We start from the raw sequence: 9444 nt of genomic DNA, 5'->3' as shown, positions 1-9444 counted from the left end.
TCTATTTTGTCACTGCTTGAACTGTTTGCAGCTTTCGACACCGTAGACCATGACATCTTCATCGCGCGGTTGCTTACCACTTTTGGCTGCTCTAGAATGGTCCTGGATTGGTTCATGTCGTTCTTAACTTGCCGCACCCAGTCTGCTCTTGTTGGTCATGAATCCACTCCATCTGTGTTGAATTATGGAAAGCCACAGTGTTCAGTCTGTGCAGTGTGGGTGTAGGGTTTTAAACATCGGTTTTACACTGCACAACGCAGTCACGAATGTTTTACATGGAATGATACTTTATAGATAAGATAATGATGACGATGATGATGATGATGATGATTATTATCATTGTTACTACTACTACTACTACTACTACTACTACTACTATTATTATTATTATTATTATTATTGTTATCATAGTCAGTCAATCGGCCAGTGAATCAATCAATCATCGACGCGTTTAAAATGTTTAAGGATTTCTGAAAGGATCGAGAACGTTCCCAATGGATTCAAACCAGCAGCGCCAAAACGGTGACGTTCAGCCCCCAGTACAGCGTTCTCCATCTCCCGCTGTCACCAAGGAAAAGGATACATCCATCACCTTCAAACCAAACGACCCTTTCCTTGACCCCCAGCCTGACGATGACCACGACCCCTTTGACGACCCCAGTGAGGATGAGGATGAGGAGGGCAGAATGAAGAACTCGTCGTTTGTGGGTCGTTTTGTCCTTCACCTTCAACAAGCTGTGAGGAAGATGATCAGTTTCATCAACGACAAAATGGGTGGCCACTTTTTAACCGTCCTCTTCCTCCTTCTCTACGTCGCCTACTTCTGCTATGCCATGTATTACAGGTCAGTTTCATGGCTTGTTATTTGTATAGCTGGTCAGTTAGTACAGTTAATCGTAAATGAGATATGTTTCAGAGGATATTTTCTTTTCGAGTTTTATTTGTACTGTCATGTTAGTGTTGGTAAAGAGAATCGGCTCAAAATACCTTTTTCTGGAATCGGCAACGATATTACGATATCTGGTTGGAAGTGTTCAGTTTTGTTCGTTGTTATCTGCACCATCTGTTATCTGCTGTGAAAAGAAATCACAGTTAATGCCTTTCAACAGCTGTGAATTCGGTCCTTCTCATTGCATCCGTTAACTCTCTCCATACGAACGGCGAAAGAGACGACGTTAACAGCGTTTCAGCCCAATTACTATCATCAAAATATTGCAAGCGGAAGGCTCTTATACTGAAGAGGTGAATGTTGACAAAAAATACCACAATTCTGACGACGGAAGCTAAAGGTTGGGTCATTGAGACACCCACTGGACACCCACAGGAGTCTGTGTAGAGGAGAAGAGAGGACTGGCCGTACTGAGTTAATCTCAGTCAGATGTTCAAAGCAGTTCCCTCTCAGCCTGTGCATTTCCTCGTATTGACTTGTAAAAGCCTTTGTTTCCATATTTCGAAAACCCTTTTGGCTGATTGTTAAAGAACTTTCCATGGGTGTGTAACACTGTACTGAACTTTTTTTTTCCTTAATTGTTGATGGTGCTGAATGTTGTGTGTATATTAGATGTAAGCAAAGAGTTAAACTGGGAGATGTTCGAAGTCTCGTTTCGTTTCCCTTTCGTTAGCCATTGGAGTATTGAAAGATTTTAAGATAATAATAATAATAATGGATACTTATATAGCACACTATCCAGAAAACTGCTCTAGGTGCTTTACAAAAACGCATGTGTTAACATAAAACATTATATCTATGTTACATACACACACCAAAATGTGACCACACACACACACACACACACACACACACACACACACACACACACACACACACTGCATACATACACGTTAACATACATGTGTATCTAACAGCTACCCTAACACATAAGCACACATAGGCAGGCACAAACTTACATAAACACACGCACACACAATACACTTTCACATACATGCATGTAGTTATGTACACATACATATGTATACACACATAGTCAAGCACATCTAACGAAAAGGAAGTGGACCTGCCACAATTGAACTTATTGCTGGGGGAAAATGTGAGTTTTGAGACGAGATTTAAAAGATGCGAGGGAATCAGAATGACGGAGGTTATCAGGGAGCTTGTTCCACGTCTTTGGCGATTGAAAAGAAAACGATCTGTGTCCATAGGTCTTACTTCTGACGTGAGGTATCCTGAGAAGTCGAGTATCAGAGGAAGAACGGAGCTGGCGAGACGGGGTATAGATATGGATGAGTTCAGAAAGATACTTGGGGCCAGATCCGTTGACTGCAGAAAAGGTCAGAGTGGATAGCTTATAGTCAATCCTGATTGAATGTAACTGTCGTATTGTTTGATAATAATACTGTCCTGTTATCTGAAAATGTCACAGGTTGTTTTTCTGCTGCGTGTAAGCCATTCATCTCTTATTAAAATGTCATGCGTTATACTCGCCACTAATATATATATATATATATGTGTGTGTGTGTGTGTGTGTGTGTGTGTGTGTGTGTGTGTGTGTGTGTGTGTGTGTGCAGGTTTGGGGACGAGGGGTCCATACGGTTGTTGTGGTGTACCTTGCTGGGTATTGTCATCGCCAGTCGTCACAGGGTGAGGGACTTGATGGGCAGGACCAGTCTGGGCAGATGGTGCACTGGACCAAAGTCCCCCGCCACCACCAGCCGTATAAACACCTTGCGCTTCTTCCTCAGATGGTCTGTCTTTGAGCTAAATTTTTGTTGTTGTTGTTGTTGTTGTTTGTTTTTTATATACGTTTCTTTTTCTACCACTGTCAGTGAAGTTACGCCATGAACAATCAATATATCGCACATGTGTCCAAGACCTAGTTCGTTGAAAGTAACATGTGTCAAATGCCTTGACTGTCCAAGCCCCCGTATCGAATGCACAAATTGTCCACTGCCCAGTGTGCCCAGTAACACAGTGCCCGAGCCCATAACTGCCCAGTGTGTCCAAGCCACGCCCATAAGTATCCATAATTGTCCAGTGCCAAATGTGTCTCGTGCCAAAAGTGTTCCAAGCCAGAAGTGCTCGATGCCAGAAGTGTCCTGACCCATGGGTGACCAATGCTGGAAGTGTCCAGGTCCCAGAGTGTCCAGAACCATTAGTGTCCCAATGCCAGAGGTGTTCCCGTGCATAAGTCTCCCATTCCATATGTGCCCAATTCAGAGTGTCCAACCCACAGTCTCCAATGCCATCAGTGTCCCAGCCCACTAGGGTCATACTATAAATGTCCCAGGCCATACGAGTCATGCCATATGTGTCCAATGCCATACGTGTCATGCCATAAGTGGTCATTAATTTAACGTCAGTTCACAAAAGTGATTTCAGACGAAATCTGTTCACCATAGTGATTTTAGACGACATTTGCCATAAGTGTCCCAGTCCATAAGTCTCGTACCACAAGTGTCCCAGTCCATAAACTGTCTTATATTTTGCGCAAATTACATGATTCTATGTCACAACGTCTTCCGTCATTTACGCGCTATTCTTTTGAAGATGTTTCCATAATTTTGCTTCAAAGATATTCTATTCTGACAATTCTGTTTTGCTCAGATTTGTCAAATGCACACACTGACGCACACACACACACACACACACACACACACACACACACACACACACACACACACACACACACACACACACACACACACACACACACACTCACATATATATATATATATATATATATATATATATATATATATACACACACACAACACAACACCACACACACACACACACACACACACACACACACACACACACACACACACACACACACATACTTCATAAAAGTCAGAAATTCTTACGAAATCCCAGGCCAGTGAACTCTATTTGTGGATGCATCACGAATGTCCGAGCCACGACTGTCCGAAACCCATTGTGTGAGATGTAACCAAAGCACGGACAGGCATTATTCCGTCCGCTGTGATAAGAACAGCCTTGTTTCAGGGAGCTGTTATTCAGACAGTCGTGATAATATGGTTTGTCTGTGCAGGCTGCTGTATGGCGGGGTTGGAGCCTTTATGGGTTACGTGATCACGAACGTGGCCATGACAGAGCCAGCCAGGCTGAGATCTCTGCCTGGTATCTTTGTCTTCCTCTTCATCTGCTTCTTCTTCTCCACGCACCCCTCCAAGGTACTTTTGCTGCGCTGACGGCATACAATGCACAATGCAGTGGTTCCCCTGTGGATAATCTTTACTCAATGACCGCTTGTGGCCGAATTTCCCATACCTCCAACTAAGTCAGTTTCGATATTATTCCAGAGTTGTAGGCACACCAATGTCCTTTCAAGTTCGGAGATTTATACATACTTATGGTAGGCTCTGAAGTACCTGACCAGCACGTTAGATGTATGCGAAGGTCATGTATCAACTCCTTTTTTTTTTTAGTAGATGGGGTGTATCTTAAATGGATCAGTTCACACGCTTTGAAGCCCTTTTCAAACTGAAACAAAAACTGAGTTGGGAAAAGTCAAAAGCCGACGGACATTTAACTCATTCTACTCCAGGTACGAGATAGCTCGTACCATGATTACTTCCTCTGTGGAACAGGTACGAGCATTCTCGTACCAAAACACTATTCTAATTTCGTTCATTCTTGTTTGGTACAGTTTGCATTCTAAACTGAACCGTTCACTGATTCCGAAAACGAAGCATTGTTTGATCGATTAAAACAACAATTTTCCATCGATTATCGGTGTTTTAGTGAACCACCCTGTTTTTTTTCTGCAGTGGTCTCATGTAGTGCTGGTCCGGGGAGCTGCAGCAGACAAGTAACTGTAGGGTAGAATGAGTTAAAGAACGATTGCTATTGATGACTTGTACTGCACAACGTTAAATTTTATCACTGATTTGTTTTCATAATACAACTCATATTTCGTCCATGGCCCATTTCATCGCTTCTTGAGCCTCTGTGATCTATACATCATTGCCAGTTAGAGGAATTCGAGACGAAAAATGGCGAGCAGGAAAACTACTGACGTCTGCTTTTGTCCGCTTCCTTGACATATACTGGTGACGTTTATCACACTGCCGGTGTCTCTTATGCAAAATGCTTAGTCGTGATATTATCTTATTTTCATTCCTCAACCACTTCAGTGATTTACCTGAATTTTTCTTCACATATCAGCAATGATTTATCACCAAAATAATGCAGAAATGTTACAAATTTAAAACAATGTTTGAATATTCTCTTCCATTTCATTTCGTTCATTTTTTTTTTAATTGCAAACATGTCACCTATATTCTTGCGACACCATTTTGAAAATGGAGGCTATCGTTTTAGACACTAGAAGGTTATTGTCCTCCAGATAGGCTGGAAAACATTTTCTTTAGATGTTTACGTAAATAACCTGACTGAGAAATATCGTAATTAAACATTTCAGTCACTAAAACTTTCCTACTGTTTTTTCTTTGCACGAATAAAGTGATCTTACGTCAACATTGATAAGTATGTGATTTATGCCATCATTATAAAACTGTTATGTCACACTTAGAAGCGATAGTGACAACACCATAACAATTAGGAAAAACTGGTGAACATTTACACAATCCTGTACACTGTTTACACGACGGGTTAACATGCCATACTGTAGCTGTGGCCATAATTATTACCTAAATGACAGGTTAACCTATCATCGAGATTTACTGAATTATCTTTCAACTAGAAATGAATATAGCGACATAGCTGATGTTCATCCCAAAAGGAGACTGTATTTCAATTATGAACAAACTTGAACACAGTCCTAATATGGCACATGGCATGATCTGTGGCTCAAAGCGTCAACCAACTACCAGCCAGGGGCCGTATTCAAGAGAACATCATGCCTGAGGGTAAATGTGTACCTGCGGGTAATCTGCCTGAGGCAAGGCAAACTGCCCAAGGGTAAGCAATATCCAGTATTCATGAACACAAGAGTCTACCCGCGAGTCCACAAACCCAAGGAAATTTACCCTTACTACCTGCCAAGGTTGACTGCCCACGAAGCAGAGGTAAATATGGCAGATCCTTTTGCAGCATTTTTCTTTCTTTTTTTTTTTTAAAGGGAAAACAGGCGTGCTTTACGGACAGCACGTGTTTTGCGAACTCTCTCGACAATGTTCCAAGCTGTGGTGCGATGAGAAGTGAAACTGAGAGCTTGCTCAGACGGGAATCTGGGGATTTAAAAAAACAACAACAGACGGGTTAGCTGTCTGAGCGAACTGCATGTGTCTTGAATACGAAGATAACTTATCCTTCATGGTAAACTGTACCCGCGGGTCCCAACCATGTCAAAGATAACTTGCCTGAAGGCAAAATGAAATTTGTCTTGAATACGGCCCCAGATCAGCGAGTAAAGCTAACAAGCACACGTTTAGCAGGCAACAACAAGAGTCCTTAGTTGACTTGGGCAAGCACAAGTGGTAATGATGACCCAGATAATACGACATGTATTGGCTAGACTGATGCACCAAGGGGAAAGCACGTGTCTGAAAATGTTGAAACACTTCCTGTGGAGCATGGGGAGGGGGGTTCAAGGGAGTGGACGAGGGATAGAGAAAAGGCGAGTGTCACGAGAACAGCAAAGGCAAGCCAAAGAAAGGAAGCAGAACTGTTCCACAATGTGTATAGTCTGAATAATGTTGATTGTTAATTTTGTTCAATTATGATGCCTTTGATACTAAGACTTTATTTGATACGCTTTCTTTGTTTGCTTGCTTTTTCGTGTTGCTGTTTAGTGTTTGTTGTAAAATTCACAATGATAATAGTTACGTTTTATATACCAAGAAACGTAAAATTACGTACCTGAAATGTACTTAGTTCTTTGACCACCTTAAAGTTATCTCATCGTTTCAAAAGGCTTTCAGGAGACCGCTATGTCAGTTAGTTTCAGAAGAGAAAAACATGTTGTTTGCATACTTTTGACAAAAATTGTAGCCTGTAATTTTGTTCTTTTTTATTACCACTTTCTCTCAACATTTCCCAGCAGAGGCCCTGCAGTGGGAGTCACGTTTCCCTGGCTCTAAACTGTGATTAGATTTAGACATTCGATTCATTTTGCATCGGTGTTGCAGTAGCAAGGGGTGACTATGATGATGATAATGACGACAAAAATGGCCACCACTACAATCGTTATGATGATGATGATCACGTTGGCAATCACGAGAATAAATTGATGATGGTGATGATGATGATGATGATGATAATGATGGTGATGACGATGATGATGTTGATGCTGCAGGTGAACTGGCACACCATCTACTGGAGTCTGGGCCTCCAGTTCATTCTGGCAGTGTTGGTGATGAGGTGGCAGGGGGGAAAGGAAGTGGTTCTATGGGTCCAAGCACGGCTGAATTCTTTTTTCGACAACGCCAAGCCTGCATCCAGGACATTCTTTGGGGAGTCGTACAGTGACCACCACTTCATCTTTGGGGTGAGATGAAGATGCCGTTAAGGTTGCCGTGACTGTGTGTATGGAGGTTTGGGGACGATGGAGAGATATTCGATTCATTTTGCATCGGTGTTGCAGTAGCAAGGGGTGACTATGATGATGCTAAAGACGACAAAAATGGCCACCATTACAAAGAGAAACTTACAGCTTAAGAGACGAAAATAAAGTACAGTTAGCTGAACAGACATAAAGAAAATACTGCTGAAAGGACAGAAAGAAAATACCGCTGATGGAACATAAAGAAAATATTACCGAAGAGGCTTAAGAAAATCTAGGTATTATCATACTGTACAATATCCTGTGTCCAGACCAAGGAAAGGGACATGGTGATTTTCTTTACAGTCGAGCAGCTTGTGGAAGACAAAATGAATGAGCGTTCCAAATGCAGTCAACAAAACTGTTGTAAATTCATGAAAAGACAGGGAAGTGCTCCAGATCTGCTGTTGACATCTGTCTGTCACATTTTAAAATGATTAGCTCTCCGTTCAAAACTGGGTAGTATTGTCGATTCGCTTCAAACACAGTTGTGACATTTACCATACCAGGGAGTATGTATTATGACAAGATTGATCAGTATTGTATATTTACTGCAGACACAAACGTGGCATTTTCCATGCTAGAGTGTACAAATACGAGAAAGAGCATTATTATTTGTTTGTTGTGATCATATGTGTTGTATAACGCGTGTCTTCCATAGACATTTCCAAGCTAGCTAACCACAGGTAAATGTCAATGACAGGTAGCCACGAGAGACTCTAAATTGCTGCTGAGTCTTTTCGGTGGTGGAGCTCAGTAATATTTGTTCTGACTTAGCATGCACAAGGCAATAACTATGAGCCCCTACTGATGACAGTAATTGCTCAGTCGCAGAACCAGACTGAGTGTATAGCGAGTGTGTCTTTGCCCTGTAATCAACACGTCTCGAATGCTACCAAGCCCCAACAAACAAGACATTGTGAGTTTTATTTGTGTCCTTCAGGCGATGCCTATCTTTTTCCTCACCAATGCCGCACTGTCCATGCTGTACCACGTGGGAGCCATGCAGTTCCTGGTGCGAGTCATCGGCAACTCGCTGCGTTTCGTTCTGGGCACTACTGCCATAGAGTCCACTGGAGTCGCTGCCTCCATTTTCTTGGATGGGGTGAGACATGCTGTGTGTGTGTGTGTGTGTGTGTGTGTGTGTGTGTGTGTGTGTGTGTGTGTGTGTGTGTGTGTGTGTATGATATCACATAATCCCCCAAGACAGGAAACTCGATGAATGAAGTTTCTGGAAGAAGGTGGCAGCTCAAGTTCTTGATTACCATGGAAAACAAATTTCTTATGTCGAAAAAGGCAATGTATCTTATGTTAATCAAGTGATTGGATTTGGCCATCAGACACTGCCACAACTCACATCTCTATTCTGATCTACCCTCCTTTCAGTGGTTTATCTTTTAAACGCAGTTATTACGAAAGCAGAAAGGGGGAGGAAATACTTCTCTCAGAGGAGCAACCATATCTTTACACGAATGACTTCCCTTTGACCTTGTACGAATTGCATCTGTACAAAACACAGGTTATGCACATTTGAGCCTGCCAGTAATTAGAAATTATCAGGCTCAAAACTGGTAGGGGAGAATGGGGGGGCGGATGTCTATTTTGTTCGAGATCGGTTTTTTCAAGAGAATACACCCACCCCACACCAACAATGTAGGTACAAAGAAAAAGATAATTCGCCCTGGCAGGTCATCAATGCAAGTATTACCAGTGCCTTTGATTGATTGCCAGACTGACCGAGCGGTTGATCGTAATTGATTTATTGACAAGCTGAGTGATTTAGTGAGTGAACGAGTCCGTCCATGAATGAGTGATAAATGAGTAAGTCAGAGTCTATGAGCGATGGAACACTTGATTAGGCGATTGAGTGAGTGAGTGAGTGAGTGATATTTCAAAGTATCGTTCAGAAACGGATCAGAGAGAAAGAGGCATTTGAAACGTAACTATAGCGTCGTTTCTC

General features: G+C 42.1%; 1 pseudogene; it reads left to right on the top strand.

Annotated features, from left to right (window-relative positions):
* Window positions 1-494: 494 nt before the first annotated feature.
* The window catches only part of LOC143284340 (putative transporter YutK), an 18394-nt pseudogene continuing 9444 nt past the window's right edge, over window positions 495-9444 (top strand).

Source organism: Babylonia areolata, chromosome 7, assembly GCF_041734735.1.
Source record: "Babylonia areolata isolate BAREFJ2019XMU chromosome 7, ASM4173473v1, whole genome shotgun sequence".
NCBI lineage: Eukaryota > Metazoa > Mollusca > Gastropoda > Neogastropoda > Buccinidae > Babylonia > Babylonia areolata.
Note: the sequence above shows the minus strand (reverse complement) of the source record. Positions and strands in the feature narration are given on the sequence as shown.